The sequence below is a fragment of the Procambarus clarkii genome, chromosome 65 (genome assembly GCF_040958095.1).
Source record: "Procambarus clarkii isolate CNS0578487 chromosome 65, FALCON_Pclarkii_2.0, whole genome shotgun sequence".
Lineage (NCBI taxonomy): Eukaryota > Metazoa > Arthropoda > Malacostraca > Decapoda > Cambaridae > Procambarus > Procambarus clarkii.
The window spans coordinates 16010625-16028658 of record NC_091214.1 but is presented as its reverse complement, the minus strand read 5'-3'; the positions used below and the strand labels follow the sequence as shown (position 1 = coordinate 16028658).

General features: G+C 38.2%; 1 protein-coding gene across 1 annotated transcript in view; it reads left to right on the top strand.

Annotated features, from left to right (window-relative positions):
• The window catches only part of LOC123771093 (BTB/POZ domain-containing protein KCTD9), a 65718-nt gene extending 48262 nt beyond the window's left edge, over nt 1-17456 (top strand). Inside the window, exon 11 of the transcript XR_011223732.1 lies at nt 17438-17456. The gene's annotated coding sequence lies outside the window, so the exon portion shown is untranslated. The remainder of the gene's footprint in view (nt 1-17437) is intronic.
• The last annotated feature ends 578 nt before the right edge of the window (nt 17457-18034 follow it).

Below are 18034 nucleotides of genomic sequence, written 5' to 3'. Positions count from 1 at the left end.
CAGAATTGTTGCTAGGCAGGGAAGTAAATGAAATGTATGCCAAATTTTTAAAACTATACGAGGAAGGCACACAAACATTCATACCAAAACAGAGATGCAGGGCCAGAAAACAGGATTGGTTCAACAGAAATTGTGAGAGGGCAAGAGACCAAAAGACACAAAAATGGAATCAGTATAGGAAGAGGCCAAACCCCCAAACATACCAGCGATACAAAGATGCGAGAAACAACTATACAGCAGTAAGGAGAGAGGCAGAAAGAAATTTTTAAAAAGGGATAGCAGATAAATGTAAAACAGAACCGGGCCTATTCTTCAAATTCATAAACAACAAATTGCAGGTAAAGGATAATATCCAGAGGCTGAAAATGGGAAACAGATTCACGGAAAATGAAAATGAAATGTGTGAAACATTAAATGAAAAGTTCCAAAGTGTGTTTGTACAAAATGAAATCTTCAGAGAACCAGACACAATAAGAATTCCAGAGAACAACATAGAGCGGATAGAGGTGTCTAGAGATGAAGTGGAAAATATACTAAAGGAGCTCGGGAAGAACAAAGCAGCTGGCCCAGATGGCGTTTCACCATGGGTTCTGAGAGAATGTGCATCTGAGCTCAGCATTCCACTTCACCTGATCTTTCAGGCATCCCTGTGTACAGGAATTATAGCAGACGTGTGGAAACAGGCTAACATAGTTCCAATCTACAAAAGTGGCAGCAGGGAAGACCCCCTCAATTATAGACCTGTATCATTGACAAGTGTAATAGTGAAAGTATTGGAAAAGCTAATCAAAACTAAATGGGTAGAACACCTGGAGAGAAATGATATAATATCAGACAGACAGTATGGTTTTAGATCTGGAAGATCCTGTGTATCGAATTTACTCAGTTTCTATGATCGAGCCACAGAGATATTACAGGAAAGAGATGGTTGGGTTGACTGCATCTATCTGGACCTAAAAAAGGCTTTCGACAGAGTTCCACATAAGAGGTTGTTCTGGAAACTGGAAAATATTGGAGGGGTGACAGGTAAGCTTCTAACATGGATGATAAATTTTCTGACTGATAGAAAAATGAGGGCAGTAATCAGAGACAATGTATCGGAATGGAGAAATGTCACAAGTGGAGTACCACAGGGTTCAGTTCTTGCACCAGTGATGTTTATTGTCTACATAAATGATCTACCAGTTGGTATACAGAATTATATGAACATGTTTGCTGATGATGCTAAGATAATAGGAAGGATAAGAAATTTAGATGACTGTCATGCCCTTCAAGAAGACCTGGACAAAATAAGTATATGGAGCACCACTTGGCAAATGGAATTTAATGTTAATAAATGTCATGTTATGGAATGTGGAATAGGAGAACATAGACCCCACACAACCTATATATTATGTGAGAAATCTTTAAAGAATTCTGATAAAGAAAGAGATCTAGGAGTGGTTCTAGATAGAAAACTATCACCTGAGGACCACATAAAGAATATTGTGCAAGGAGCCTATGCTATGCTTTCTAACTTCAGAATTGCATTTAAATACATGGATGGCGATATACTAAAGAAATTGTTCATGACTTTTGTTAGGCCAAAGCTAGAATACGCAGCTGTTGTGTGGTGCCCATATCTTAAGAAGCACATCAACAAACTGGAAAAGGTGCAAAGACATGCTACTAAGTGGCTCCCAGAACTGAAGGGCAAGAGCTACGAGGAGAGGTTAGAAGCATTAAATATGCCAAAACTAGAAGACAGAAGAAAAAGAGGTGATATGATCACTACGTACAAAATAGTAACAGGAATTGATAAAATCGACAGGGAAGACTTCCCGAGACCTGGAACTTCAAGAACAAGAGGTCATAGATTTAAACTAGCTAAACACAGATGCCGAAGAAATATAAGAAAATTCACCTTCGCAAATAGAGTGGTAGACGGTTGGAACAAGTTAAGTGAGAAGGTGGTGGAGGCCAAGACCGTCAGTAGTTTCAAAGCGTTATATGACAAAGAGTGCTGGGAAACCGGGACACCACGAGCGTAGCTCTCATCCTGTAACTACACTTAGGTAATTACACACAGTACATACATATATATATATATACACACACGTGTGTGTAAATCACGAAACTAAATCACGTGATGCAAAATGTGACAGTGTCAGACCAAGGAGGATGAAATGAAACAGGAATTTCCTTAAGTACTTTCGTATATTAATACATCTTCAGAAGGAATGAATCAAGGGAATTGATTGATTCATTCATTCCTTCTGAAGATGTATTAATATACAAAAGTATTTAAGGAAATTCCTGTTTCAATTCTTCCTCCTTGGTCTGACTGTCATACATACATATATATATTCTAGGTCTAGGAAACACATACAGCCAAGTAATGACTTTCTTGTATTATTAAACATTTTATTATACTGTACTCAATATAACCCCCCCCCCCCCTCTTCCAATATGATAAAATAAAAGTTAACTAATTTTTCATGGAATAGGTAGAAAGAGCAGGTCTTTTTCATACTAGATATATAATAAAAAATACAAAACAAATATATAAATTTGTGTTACCTGTGGTGTGAGAAGACTTCAGAGGCTCAGGGGCAAGGTAAACAATACAACTTGTCAATACAACATTAAAGACACATGATTTAGCAGCCCGTCCTCCAAAAATGAGGAGGTAAATGTAACAGCCCCATAAGTGCAATTGTGTACTATGTATGACAGTCAGGAATTGTACTTATTTTCACTTAGTATTAAACTGTACTCTCAAATATATTGTGAATATTTGAGTTTACCTGAAAAGCTGAATAGATAACCACGACCTAACCTAACCGTCTTAGTTTTTGAAGATATGCATTTTATTGCTTTTTAATTACAATTACTACTTAATCTATATAGCTATATTGATATTACAGTTTTATAAGACAAATAAAACATAATTTAAATATTTCAATAAATTGTAAAGTAACTCAGGATATGCAAGCCGAATATTTTATGCAGGATATTTTCAAATTTGGTATAAAATCTCTATTTTTAATAAAACTGAAAAAGAAATTCCTGATATTTAAAACTTGTGTATAGCGAAGTGAACTTTAAAACTTCATCCTAAAATTCTGAGTGTCTTAACAGAAAATGAGGAGAATAAATGGGGAGGTAAATGTAACAGCCCCATAAGTGCAATTATGTATAATGTATGGCAGTCAGGATATGTACTTATTACACTTAGTATTAAAATATACTGTCAATTTGGAGGATGGGTTGATTTTGATTTATTGATAACTATACAAGCTAAATGGCACAATAATAATTTGACTAATTTGACACAGTATACATAGAAGCAAGAGCAATACAGTATTCACTAGTGGCAGATTAGGCTTTGTTGAACCTCACTACATAATGGTCTATGTTTGTTTCACAGAGGAGAATGTTAGACGTACATGTTGCACATGACTTGCTTAGCTTGCTCATTAAAGGGGCATCCTCACTCTTTAAACTTGTAGCGTAATGGTTATGTAAAAATATCTGACGAGATTTATAATATTTATAGCTTTACAGTATTTTCCTTCTAAACTTTGTCATTAATTTGCAAGCCCTTATAGAAAATTAGTTTAAAAGGTCCACTTAATAAACATAATCTCTATGCTGGTGACTATGGCCAGATCACAATGACAAGTGTTCACCTAAAATATAATAAATTATTTGTAATAACAGACTGACACCTATGGTTTGGAGGCCTTCAACTGCCAGTTACTGCAAGTAATTATCAAAAGAAGACACCAAGCCGGGAAGACTACATAGCAGCCAGTTATTTTGAGGTTATCTTGAGACGATTTCGGGGCTTTTAGTGTCCCCGCGGCCCGGTCCTCGACCAGGCCTCCACCCCCAGGAAGCAGCCCGTGACAGCTGACTAACACCCAGGTACCTATTTTACTGCTAGGTAACAGGGGCATAGGGTGAAGGAAACTCTGCCCATTGTTTCTCGCCGGCGCCCGGGATCGAACTCGGGACCACAGGATCACAAGTCCAGCGTGCTGTCCGCTCGGCCGACCGGCTCCCATACCGCAAGTTACCGCAAGAAGAAAACTATTTTGCAAAATATATTCCTAGTCTTAAGATATTTACCAATAAACAGAACATTGGGAATCAACAATCAGAATCCCAGTATCATCACTTACCTTGAGCTTGGTACTAAATATAAATAACACAATATAGCAATTTGTTAAAGAAAGCCTCTCCTCATCATAGACAATAAAAAACAATGTAAGGAGAACATTCTCTTCCAGGAGAGGAAAGTGTGCAAAGGATGAACGAGCAACAACATACACACACATGAATCACAATGACATGGGGACATTATTAGAGAAGAATATGGGATGGAACCAGCATCCTGGTAACCCCAGACATGCATCTCTGGGGGTTACAGTGGCCTGTGGGTTAAGGTGCATGTCTGGGGTTTCTCAGGATGCTGCTTCCATCCCCTGTCCTGCTCCAATGATTTTCTGTAGTAACAATGTATCATTGCCCAATTATTATAAATATGACAGTTGGTATCAAGAATAAATTATATTTATTAGTTTTATAACACTTTATTGTTCATTATTTGGGTTAAATCAGTTGCTAGTGTAGCCTTGAGTTTACAAGTATATTTCTCACAATGGATATAAAACAACCTGTTTAACTGCATCACTATCTTACCTCCAAATCAGTACAATATAGAGAGCCAAAATAGACTGTAGTTAAAAACCTCTTTATCAGTAAGAAAAATGGTTAATAAATACACCACATTTAAAAAATTATCTCTACCTGTAGTCCTAACAATTAGCAATAAGCTTTTAAATAAACATATGACTTTGTCCTAATTCATACATGATCATTAAACTTACATTTTACAAGCCTTTAATTCATATAATAAATCACCTGTGACAACCAAAGCACATGTATTATGATTAAATTTGATATCAATACACCTATAAAATGGTACTTTTCATATCACACTAGAAGAATGAAAAATGTACAGCGGAACACTCCATGAAAGCTTAATAGGCCACCAATACGAAAATTATAATACAGTGAAGTGTATGCAACAAGAATTTTATCTTGCGCATCATGCACCTTTATTTTGGTTAGGAACAGTGTAGTAATGCTCTCATTCACCCAGTGTACAGAATTCATTTTCAAAAGCAAAATTAATGAACTGAATAGTGAAGATGCCACCAAAATGTCCTGTACAAAAAGGCTTCATTTATTTTCTATGCACATATAAAAAGCTAGTAATTACAGAGAAAGATTTTGCTTATGAATACAGTAATGTACTATAAATGTTCTCCAGCCACAATGATACGATATATTGCATATTACTGTACTAATCTTTTTCTGAGAGTTTACAAGAACATATATATTGTGAGTGTATACTACCCACAGCATGAAAAATTTATGAATCAATTCTTTAACCTCTGTGCTCAATATTTTGGTCTCAGCATGTAGAAAAAAAAAAAATTGGCATATTTTATCAGACATGTATTAGTAGACATTTATTGTGTGTATGTGTTTACACTACTTATCAATGTCTGGCAGTCCAAACAAGCTCTTTATTCCAAGTTTCCTACCTTTTGGTACCTGTTGTGTTTGCAACTCTCTTGACATTTTAGTTTTCTGTAGTATTCGTTTTTAAATTTTTGGACATCAGTGGCCTTTTTAACATTTTCCCTTGGCATATTCTACTTGTTGGGCATGCCATTACTGTCCTTTTATCCTATTGTCTAAATTTAAAAATGCTGTCCTATTCCACTATATCTATTCCCAACATTATTACATGAATAATAACTTTTTAAGTGAAGATCTTGTGTGGTCTTCACTTAAAAGTTGTCTCATGGTATTCCTAACAAATTTTGATTCCCTCAAAATTTATCCTTTGGTATGCCACATTTCTACCCTCTGGTCCCTGGTCATTTTTACTGCCACCAAATATTCAAAATGCGAGTACACAGCAATTCTTCATTCCAAAGGTGGCTTTAGGGTTCCTCGGTAATTTGACTTAACAGTTTCTTATTGCCGCTTCTATTAGTTTGGTCTCCATGTACCTCTGCTACCATGAGGTTCTTTGTTCTTCCAATCTACCTTGGTATTGTTGAAGTTTCCCATGATTAACAGACCTATTCTTACCTGCAACTAAATAGTGACCTTTACTATGGCTGTAATAGCTTCTGTATTGTTTCTATCACACTGATGTCTGGTAACGCTATTATTTTATAGACTTGTATATCACTATTACAATAATTTTGAATTTTCCCATTGCTATAGTTTGTTACACAGGTTCTAAATCCTTCACAATCTGGGCCTCAGTCTTTCTGACTAGCAGGGCCAATCCCCCACTCCTTATTAACTTCCTGCTTTCTCCTTTCTTACTATTGTACATGGTAGTCATGTGGGAACATTGCATTAATGATTTCACCCAAGTTTGTTTACTTTAAAATTTAAAGCTGCATTTTTTTCTGTATCGTGGGTGTGGAAGGTTGCTATGTGTATGTGGAGGGAGGGGGAAGAGGTTGAAGAGTATTTAGGTGGGTCTCAGCACATGGTAATGGGGTTGTGAGGAATGTTTGGTAGAGGCAAGACTGGTGGGCTTACAGGTCAACTTGTCCTCTTACACATTACATCTGAATTTGGCTGTTTGCCCGTATGGCCAAAAATGGACGTACAGTACTGTAATTTGAAAATGAATAATAAATTGAAAATAAATTTTGGATTTTTTTTTTTCCAAAACAGTAAGTCAAGGGTCCTCTGGTAGGTTAGGAAGGCAGGAAATTCCCCTAAAATTTCAAAACATCATGAAAAACGTTAATTAAAAGTGTCCTTTCCTAACCTTACCGAGTAAGCCAGACGACTTAAACAGAAAACAGGACTCTACGTCACTTTTGTGAGCCGATCTCATGTCAAACTACTTTTTGGCCATAGAGCGTATACGAGCGAAAAGCGATGTTATTTTTAAGAGGATGGATTGTACAGGTGGCCAGTTTAATAGGGGCTAAGATGTGAATTGGAAGGAATGGGTGTTAAGGGGAGTAGGTATGGGTTGACAAGTGGGGATGAGGTTCTGGAAGGAAAGTGGGTGTTACCTTGAGGTTACCTTGAGGTGCTTCCGGGGCTTGGCGTCCCCGCGGCCCGGTCGTCGACCAGGCCTCCTGGTTGCCGGACTGATCAACCAGGCTGTTGGACGCGGCTGCTCGCAGCCTGACGTACGAGTCACAGCCTGGTTGAGGATAGAGGAATAACACTTGGCTTAAGATTCCAATTCATGCATCACCCCAAGTTGTCTCGTGTCCATATCTCCCCCCACCCCACCCCCCAGCCTTCAACCATTTACAGCTGACCTGCATTGTCCCACAGGCTTCCCTATGGTCACCAGAATAGGGCACAGAGAAAGTTATATCTGATGACAACTGCTCTCACATGTCACTGTCAGTTCGAGGCTGTGTACACTATATAGGTGTGCCTACCTCAGGGGGCATAGAGGTGTATGGCACTGTTTGTAATACAGAATGCTATACTTTACTGTTGAACTACATAGTGTACTTATTTTTGTATTATTTTAATCTTTGCTTTCATATGTGTGTATGCATGCATATACATTATAATTATATATTACATATACAGTATATATACTGTATATTTACATGTACATTACAGTATATATATAAATACCAGCACACATATAATAATGTATAATATATGGAATGTTTGATTTAAAAGAAAAAGTTTACAGAACAAATAAGTAATTGGCAAAAGATGGTGCTTAGCCTGGAAGACTACTTAACACCATCTAGATCACAGAATGAGATGCAGGCTACTGGAATTAAACTTTCACATCACTGGAAGAAAGACGAGTCAGGGGAGAGATTTCCACCTACAAAATCCTCCAGAGAAATTGACAGGGGTAGACAAAGACAAATTATTTAGCATGTGTAGTACTCTCATGAGGGGACACGTGGAAATTTAGTACCCAAATGAGCCACAGAGAAAGAATTTGTTCAGTGTCATAGTAGTTAACAAATGGACTGCACCAGGCAGTGATGTGGTGGAGGCAACCTCCATACACAGCTTCAAGTGTACATATGGTAAAACCCAGTAGGCTCAGGAACCTGTAGACAAGTTGATTGATGGTTGAGAGGCAGGACCAAAGTGCCAAAGCTCACCTAGGTGAGTACAATAACAAATTCCAATATTATTAAGGATACCAATATAAGAGCAAAGAGACATGTGATGAACAGTGTCAAAGGTATCAGATTCATCAAGATTTTATTGAGGGATAAAAGACTCAAAGGAGCATTAGAAAAGCCAGATTTGAGAACATCCTGAAAGTCAAAACATTCTACAAGGAGATGCATGATTGATAGTGGGACAATGCACTCCTGAGAGTGACATCAGAAACAGCTATGCAAAAATTAAATAAACCCATCAGTGCACCTTGGCAAGCTTTCAAATATTTTGACATTGGTATTGTGAAGCATCATCCACATAACAATCCTCTAAATTGTCATATATATATTTTCCATAAACAGTTTAAATGGATGGCAAGTATTTATATGAGAATGAAACCATAGTAAGAGACAGGACAGGAGACATGGTTAACTGTATTGTATGGTGGCAATTAAAAAAACCGGCATCAAATAATTCCACATTCATAAATAATCTACGTTTCTAAACAATAGCCAATTTGTGACACTCCAAATTTTTTGTTCCTTATATTAAATGATATAAATATGTGTTTCTGCATATTTAGACTATGTATAAACTGATTTTGTGTGTATTTACATCATAGATATACCTGTAAAACAGTACTAAAGATGAATTTTGTTCATTTCTTTTTGTAACACAGGCTGGTGGTACAGTAGTTTGTGTTGTAGCAAGTTGGAGTTACAGTATGCTGTCGCTGTCATGCCTCTGTTATACTTGTGCAGCCACCCTCAACTAGCTTTCAACTCCAAATTTGTATCACTACTATTATTCCTTTTAATCACAAATCTCATGATCTGCTTCCTATGATTTTTGTTGGTCACAAACAGTACTGGTAACTGTTTCTGGTATTGGTACTAGTAGCAATACTATATTGGTACTAGTACTATTACCATGTTCCTCTCTCAGCTGCTTCCCTTTCCAATCGTGAAAAAGTTTCTTGCTACTAATCCATGTTAAGGAAGTTTCTCCAACCTTTGCCTAATGTACCTTTCCTATTCTTTCCAGGCAACACAGCTGTAACTGTACTGGTACAGTACTTGGCAAAGAATATTCAGTAAAAATGCTTGAATAACAAGAGGTCACACAAGTTCACAACATTAAAATGGGTTAAGGGCTGTAGGAAAGTCAATGAACATTCTTACCAGTAGTTAAATTAAAATTTCATTATTGGAGTTTTCTCTCATGAGTTAGATGCTACTTACCCCCTTACACACATCATGGTCACTTGAAAAAATTGTGCTAGGCCATGAACATCACCGGGGATGAGATGGAAAACTCTGTATATTGGGTAGTCATGTTCTCATGGTAGGTATTCTTCATAAGAGGTGAAATTAAGATTTTGCTCTGTAATATCACTCCATAGGGTGGGAAGTAAGAGGATAACCTGTTTTTTCCTTAATACCATCCAGCAACTTGGGCTTGACGGTAGAGCAACTGTCTCGCGCCATGCAGGCCGGCGTTCAATCTCTGACCGTCCAAGTGGTTGGGCACCATTCTCCCCCCCTCCCCTCTGTCCCATTCAAAATCCTTTTCCTGACCCCTTCCAAGTGCAATAGTCATAATGGCTTGGCACTTTGCCTTGATAATTCCCTCCCTCCCTTAATATTGCTCTTCATCATATTGTAATAATTTTTCTAAGATGGGCACAACAGCAAAAAGTGTGTGTAGTAGAGGTTATGGGAAGCAATAACATATTTAACGTAAAATAAAATTCTTTGGTTAATATTCCTTTTGTTTGGCACGTTTAAATTTTTTGGTATCAACGACTTACACTGGCATGAAAACTTGCTTAAAACTGAATGTACGTACTTCATTTAAAAACAACCTAAAGTTGTACCCTTCATAAAAGCAGACATCATTAAATCCCACTGTGCAGAACTATATTTCTGAAACCTTAACTCATCACAATAACTACAGTGATTACTTTTAATATCACTATTTGGTTCACAATTACAATAGTAATTACTCTCACTATCACTTTTGGCTTACAAACACAATATAATAAAGCAACACCAAATGTACACATATTATGATGAGTAATTTGAGCTTGTATGCATTTTTAATGCAGTACTAGTGACATGATTTTATACACAACCCCCCTTGAGACAAAATATATGCTGTACAGAAATATCAGACTCAGATCATATTATTGCACTAGCAATACTATCAAACATTACAGCACCTTACAAAAAATAAATACAAATTGCCAGAAGTCCACTATGGGCTCACCATAGCCCATGCTAATTGCAACTTTTTGTTCCGAGTAGCTGAATCTAAAACAACAATAACAACATATTTGCCTGGAACATCACAGTAATTTTGCAGTGACTTGGTTACCAGCAACACAACAGCACAAGGCAAGCCAACACACTCCATACACACTCGTGTAAAGCAGTCTCATTACATTCATAAACAACTTGTGAACACACTCCTCTTAGCCAGTTATCACTATCTCAAGTCTTACAAAATTGCACAAGATATTCACTGACTGTATAGCTATACCAGCCAGGCACTAATGTTTACATTTCTTGTTATTTTGAATCAACACTTTCGTTCGGTGGCAACGCAGTCTGCGTCAATAAATAAATTGATGGATGTCCGCTGGTGACGCATGGTGCGTCAAAATTTTAAATGCAGTGGGGCCCCGACTTACGATGGTAATCCGTTCCCAGAGACGGATCGTAAAGTTGAAGTGATTTTTCCCATAAGAAATAAAGGGAATTAAATTAATCCGTTTGTCACCCTCCAAAATATTAACTTACAAATACATTTTATACTGAATACAATTTTGTTCTCCAACTACAATACAGTACATATGTTTATCTTACTTTTATGGAGGACTCTTGATGGGGTATGGAAGATGGTGATGAGGGGGGGAGGAGGAGAGATGTTACTGTTTGGAAGGGGAGTTCCCGCTTCCATTATAACATTAGGCAGTGATGACTTTTCTGGGATACACTCTCTGGCATGTTTTGCCTGCATACCACTAGGACCTGCTTGTGGCTCACTGCTTGCTTGTCTTACTAAGAATCTGTCTAAAAACACTTACATTTCCCTACATTTTAACACCTGTCTGTAGTAAGACATCACATTGTCATTTAAAAGGTTAATGCAACGGCCTGCTACAGCGTTTTCTAGGCGAGTTTTTTCAACAAAACTTTGCAGTCCTTCCCATACTTCACACATTTTCTTAATGAGGAAGGGACATCCTCTACTGCCTCAACTCACAACAATTTTCTTAGGTTGAACCTTACCACTGACTTTCTTGGGACCCATGGCGTGATATATAATAATCAGTTTTATGTTCAAAAAGCAAAAAATCACCACAAAATCGGAATTTCCTAAAGGCATGATTGTCACTAAGCGGGCAGCTCTAGTAAACTGAGGCAGGCTGGCACGCGTGGCTGGGAACCATGCGCTCGGTCGACCCAAACGTGTACCAACAAATATCGTTAGTTGACGACACTATCATAAGTCGAGTCGCATTTTTCCATCAAATTTACATCGTAACTCGAAATTATCGTAAGTCGGGGCAATCGTAAGTCGAGGTGCCACTGTACTGCATGTCAAAATTATATTTTTATCCGATCATTATGGGACTACAGGTAGTTTTAAAGTGTGTGCCTTTAGATTGCGAACAATTTGATACCATAATGAACAAGGTAGCACGACAATTGAGGTCAGAACACTGCAAAGATTATAAATACAGTACTTGTGGTGATGAGCATCCAAAATTAAAATATTTGTTAAAATTTCATTTACTGTTCGAGTATTATGGTACTAGTTTTAAAATGCGTGCCTTTAGATTGTGAACAACTTGATACCAAAATGAATGACGGAGCTCAAAACTTGAAGACTTAACACTGGAAAGAGTTCATATGTTAGTGTGGGTGCGCTCTCCCAGGAAACGCCAGGCTCACCTTGGGGTGGGTTGGAGTGTGCGCGCTGGGTGCGCTAAAGTGTTAAGGTACTGGAATGATATGTAACTTAGGTGTCAGGAAAGATTGCTTAACCCCTGCACTGTGCACCACAACCAGGGTTGTTTTTAGGCCTATCATAAAATTTGACACTCCCACACATACAAGGGGATCACATTTGTTGCCTCCAGCTACCATCCCCCCATCTTGAAAAAAAAATCACAAGACATTCACTTTTCCTTCTAGAGCCTTACTAAAAAGATGAGGCCCATGTCTGGTAACATCACCATCCAGTGTGTGAACACGCAGGGCGGCCATACTAGGACCCATTGAACGTTTAACCACAACAAATGAATGATTACTGTGTGTATATTTACAAACAAAACGTGTACTATGTGCAGTTGATACATACACACACACACAGTGACACCTCGGCTTACGAATGCCCCTATTTACGAACTTTTCAGGTTACGAGCCCAATTTCTTCGTAAAATTTGTATCGGGTCACAAGCGCGTGGTGGCATGGCGACTGCACCCAAGTTTACCAGTGCTTCCTGCCTAGTGACAATCGTGGCTGAATTCTTTGTAAAGAATTAGTTTTTTCAGATTTTTGGGTATTTGAACATAAAAGTTGTTATTATATATCTCGCCATGGGTCCTAAGAAAGCCATTGGTAAGGTTCAAGCCAAGAAAACACATGTAAGAATGAACATAGAAGAAAAACAAGAGATCATTCGTAAACATGAAAATGGTATGAGTGGTTGTTGATGTAGAGTAGAGGATGTCCATTCCTCATTTATTAAGAAAATATGTGCAGTATAGGAAGAATTGCAAAGTTTTGCTGAAAAGTGTCACCTGAATCAAGCTGTAGTAGACCGTTGTATTAACCTTTTTAATGACAATGTGATGTCTCACTTCACATCAACCGCTTGAGCAACCGCCGAGTGACCCGGGACCCCCTCATAAACATAAGGTGGGACCACAGCCGCAGCAACGCTTCTGGAGGGAAAGACATGGAGCGGCCCAAGAGCCCTAAACAAGACCCAGCCAGGTCCGAACCCGGGACAGAAACAGATGGAACGGCCTTCCAGATCACCAGGAAACCGAACATCCCACACATGGCGAGCAGACAAGCGGACCGACTCGGAGCCCACGCCAGCCAGTCGTCGAGGTAGGCCAGACACCGAATCCCAATTATTTATTGACGCAGACTGAGTTACCACTGGAAGAAAGTGTTAAGGAATGCACTTTTTGGTTTCAAAGTTACAGTGTATGTTGTCACCAGCTGTCACTTTTATCCCTATAAAAAGAGTGTAGTCATGGAAATAATGTAATTACTTAAAATATTGTGTACACTGATGCTGATTTCAAATATTCAACAGTAAGCTGAAATGTATACTAGGCAGACTGGAGCATGTAAAGAAATCTTACTTACAAGTGAGCATATAATTTACACTTAGCAGCAAGCTTTAAAGCATACTTTACAAGTCAAAACAAGCGGGTAAATAAGCAGATACTGACGGAGCAACCTGTTCTCTTACAAATTACGTCTGAATCTGGCCGTTTGCCCGAAAATGGATGTACAGTGGAACCTCGGTTGACGACTGTACTAGAGTACAGTACAAATTTTTTGGTTGACGACGTCAAATTTATTGTAACAATCTAAATTGGTGTACGATGGTTTACTTGGAAGACGACGTCTGTTCATACGTGTATGGGTCAAACGAGTGCTGGGGGCGCAGGGCAAGGCACTCTCAGTTTGTTTACAAGTCTATCACGCATAGTGACAACCACGGCCGCTCTTGAATTCTTTGTGAAGAGTTTCATTGCCTGCTTTTTTGCTTTTTTATCATGAAAGTTCTTATTAAATATCATGCCATGGGTCCTAAGAAAGTCAGTGGTAAAGTTCAACCTAAGAAAATAATTGTGTGGATGACCATAGTGGAAAACAAGAGATCATTCATAAACATGAAAATGGTATGAGGGTTGTTGAACTAGGCAGTACAACAACTCCATATCTATGATAATTACCATAATTGCTAAGAAAAAGGACATTATGAGTTCTAAAGTGGCAATAGGCATAACAACAATCACGAAGTAAAGGATACAAATACTTGAGGATGTAGTAAAGTTATTATTAATTTGGATAAACGACAAGCAGTTAGCAGGTGATAGCGTTTCAAAGGATATCATTTGTCAAAAAGCAAGGACGGTGCATGAAGAACGCCCCGTAGAACAAGTGATGCAGATACGAAAGAGTTTAAGGCGAGCAGGGGATAGTTTGAGAACTTTATAAAAAGAAGTGGCATTCATAGTGTTCTGAGGCATGGGGAGGCTGCCAGCTCAGACAAATCAGTGGCTGAAAGATTTGTTGGCAAATTTAAAAATTTTGTAGAGTGAGGGATACCTACCACAACAAGTGTTTAATTGTGACGAAACAGGGCTATTATGGAAAAAATTGTCGAAGAGAACATACATTATGCAGGAGGAGAAATCATTGCCCAGACACAAGCCTATGAAAGATAGGTTTATGCTTGTGTTATGTGGTAATGTGAGTGGCAATTTGAAAATTAAACTCTTGCTTGTGTAACATTCCAAAAATCCAAAGGTTTTCAAAAAATATAATGTGCAGAAAAACAAAATATGTGTGATGTGGAGGGCTAATAGTAAGGCATGGGTGACAAGGGAATTTTTTACCGTGTGGGTGAATGAGGTGGTTTGCCCTGCCATCAAAAAATATCTGCAGAACAGTTTGCCACTTAAGGCCCTGCTTCTCATCGACAATGCTCTTGCTCATCCTCCAGGCTTGGAGGATTCATTGTTGGAGGAATTTAGTTTTGTTACAGTAAAGTTCCTTCCTCCCAACACCACTCCTCGAATTCAGCCTATGGACCAGAAAATCCTTTCCAATTTTAAGAAACTTTAAGGCTGATGCCACAAACCTCACCCTCAAAGAGTTCAGGAAAAACCATTTTAACATATGTAGTGCTTTAAAACTCATAGACAAAGCCAGGCAAGAAGTGACTAATTACCATGATCTCTGGCTGGAGAAAATTGTGACTTGAATGTGTTGCAGAACGAGACTTTGAGGGGTTTGAGCCTGAACCTGAAGTGCCTCTTGTTGAGGAAATTGTTTCTCTTGGCCAGCAATTGGGCTTGTAGATAGATAGTGCTGATGTGGAGGAGTTAGTGGAGGAACACAGTGAAGAACTGACCATCGACGAACTCCTAGCCCTTCACAAGGAGCAGCAAGCAGAGACAGCTGAGGAAATTTCTTCTTCTTCAGAGGAGAAGACAGTAGATTTCCCTTCCTCAACAATTAATAAATGGTGTACAATATGGAAAGAAATGCAAACTTTTGTTGAAAAGGCTCACCCAAATCAAGCTGTATCAGGCTAGTGTGTTAACCTTTTTAATGACAATGTGATGTCTCACTTCAGACAGGTGTCAGTGTATGGAAAATAAGTACATGTAATTACCTAAGTGTAGTTACAGGATGAGAGCTACGCTCGTGGTGTCCCGTCTTCCCAACACTCTGTCATATAACGCTTTGAAATTACTGACTGTTTTGGCCTCCGCCACCTTCTTACCTAACTTGTTCCAACCGTCTACCACTCTGTTTAGACCTAACAGATTGCCTCCTCCCCTCCTCACTGTTTTCCATATGCCAACAAGAGTTCTCATTCAAGGTAAGATATACATACAGTACTGTATTTTAGCTAGTACAAAATGAGTGTTATTCGGTATAAAATGTATTTTTAAGTTAATATTTTGGGGGGGCTGTGGAACGGATTAATTCAATTTACATTATTTCTTGTGGGAAAATTTGTTTGATTGATGAATTTTTGGTTGACGACCCGTCTCTGAGAACGGATTACAATCGTAAACAAAGGTACCAGTGTAATTTGAAAATGAAAACTAATTGAAAATTAGTTAATTTTTTTTTTAAACAGCAAGTTAAGAGTCCTCTTGGTAGGTTAGGAGGGCAAGAAGTTCTCCTAAGATTTCAAAATGTCATGAAAACCATTAATTGAAAATTTTCTCTTCTAACTTAACCGAGTAAGGAGGACTCTCGACAGAAAACGGGACTACATCAATTTCATGGGCCAATTACATTTCAAATTATGTCCATTTTTAACCATAGCGCTCATACGAGCGAAATGCAAGGTAATTTTAAGAGGACGGGTTGGACAGAGAACACAGTGTCAGCAAGTGAAGACACCGCTACCCACGGGAACAATACTCAACACACCAAGGAGGATCATTATGGCTACAATAATAATCAAACTCAACCAATAGCACAACACTAGATGCATTACATGTCAAGATGCATTACATGTCAACTAACAAGCTTTCTAAATGTCGGAGAAAAAAGGTTTCTCAACATATTCTTTGTATACGTATAGTATACAGTGCGCACCAAAAAAATAACGTTGAACGTCATGAAATTATAGTTTCTAGGTGAGCCCTGGAGGTTCACACAGAAATCCTAATACCATATGCTTAGAAAGATGGCACAGTAATATAAATTGAGGTACATTTTACAGTGGTATTTGAGATTACAAGAGTTAATGTAGCATGGTTACTGTTGTTGTTGTTAAAGATTCGCTACCTGGAACAGAGTTCCAAGTAGCACGGGCTATGGTGAGCCCGTAGACATGGTTACACTTTACCAACACCTTCCTTCTCAACCCTTTAACATAAGATCAGGAACAACCCCATCAATTACATCTTCACAACCCCAGTGATCAATTATATTTCCCATCAAATACAAAAGTATGAAATCTTTAGATGTGAGGAGATGCATGTGACATGGGAACCCGAGAGACTAGGGTTCTCATCTCACAGTAACCAGTTACAATACTAGGAAAACCAGTACATAATTAAGTTACATAATTACTCTTTCAAAATTTCCATTAAACTTTGAAGTAGCAAGAATAAGAAATTTCACAATTATTTCAAACTGTGCTTAGGATACAGGCTCCTCTAAAGATCCTTAAAGGCACTACACCAGATCTGAGCACACACTTCCTTGAGTGTTACAAAAAGGATGTCAGAATATACAAAAGATTAACCAAAAATAAATAGGAAAAATACAAAAAAACAATGTTGAATTTAATGAAACGTTATTTTCTGGGTGAGACCCAGAGGCTCCCCGGAGCCTATGGAGCTCCCCCAAGAAAAAAAAACAAAAACTATAAAGATAACTTTTAATAACCTATTTATGAAAACTCCTAACATTAGTTTTCATAAATAGAAACAAACCTTAAATAATGTGGCCAATCTCATTATAGGAGATCAGAGACCAGCATGCACGAGGTGTTGACACAAAGGGGTATCAGAGAAAAGAACACTGTTTTCCTAAAACGGTGGGTTTTCTGAGTGGAAGAGAAAACGGATGTCTGGAAGCTGACTTTAACCGCCCCAAGCTGCGCGCGCAACGAGCCGAGGTTATATAAACCTGGACGGAGACTGCGGGGCCCTCTTCACGACAAGCCAGCAGCTGCTCTCTTACAAAACGCCCACCCTCCTCCCGAGATCCTCTGTTTTATTTTTGAAAGGGACGGCCCACAGACGTGCTCAAGGGGCACTTGCTCTAGCATGCTAAGCATTTGCTGCATCTTTGGGGGTGCTCCGCCAGAACCCCCAAAGTGATAAGCCTGTAGATAGCCAAGAAATATTCCCATGAATTGTAATTAGTGTAATTTAATGCAACTTTCATTTACTACCTATGGATGTAGTTATTAATTGTAATTGATTTCTACTTTATCATTAAGGATTATTCATTATAATTATTCCTTAATACTTTATTGTTATGCACTAGTCAATAATTATTTATCATTCATCCTAATTAGCTATTTGATTCATTAAAAATAATTGCTTATCATTAT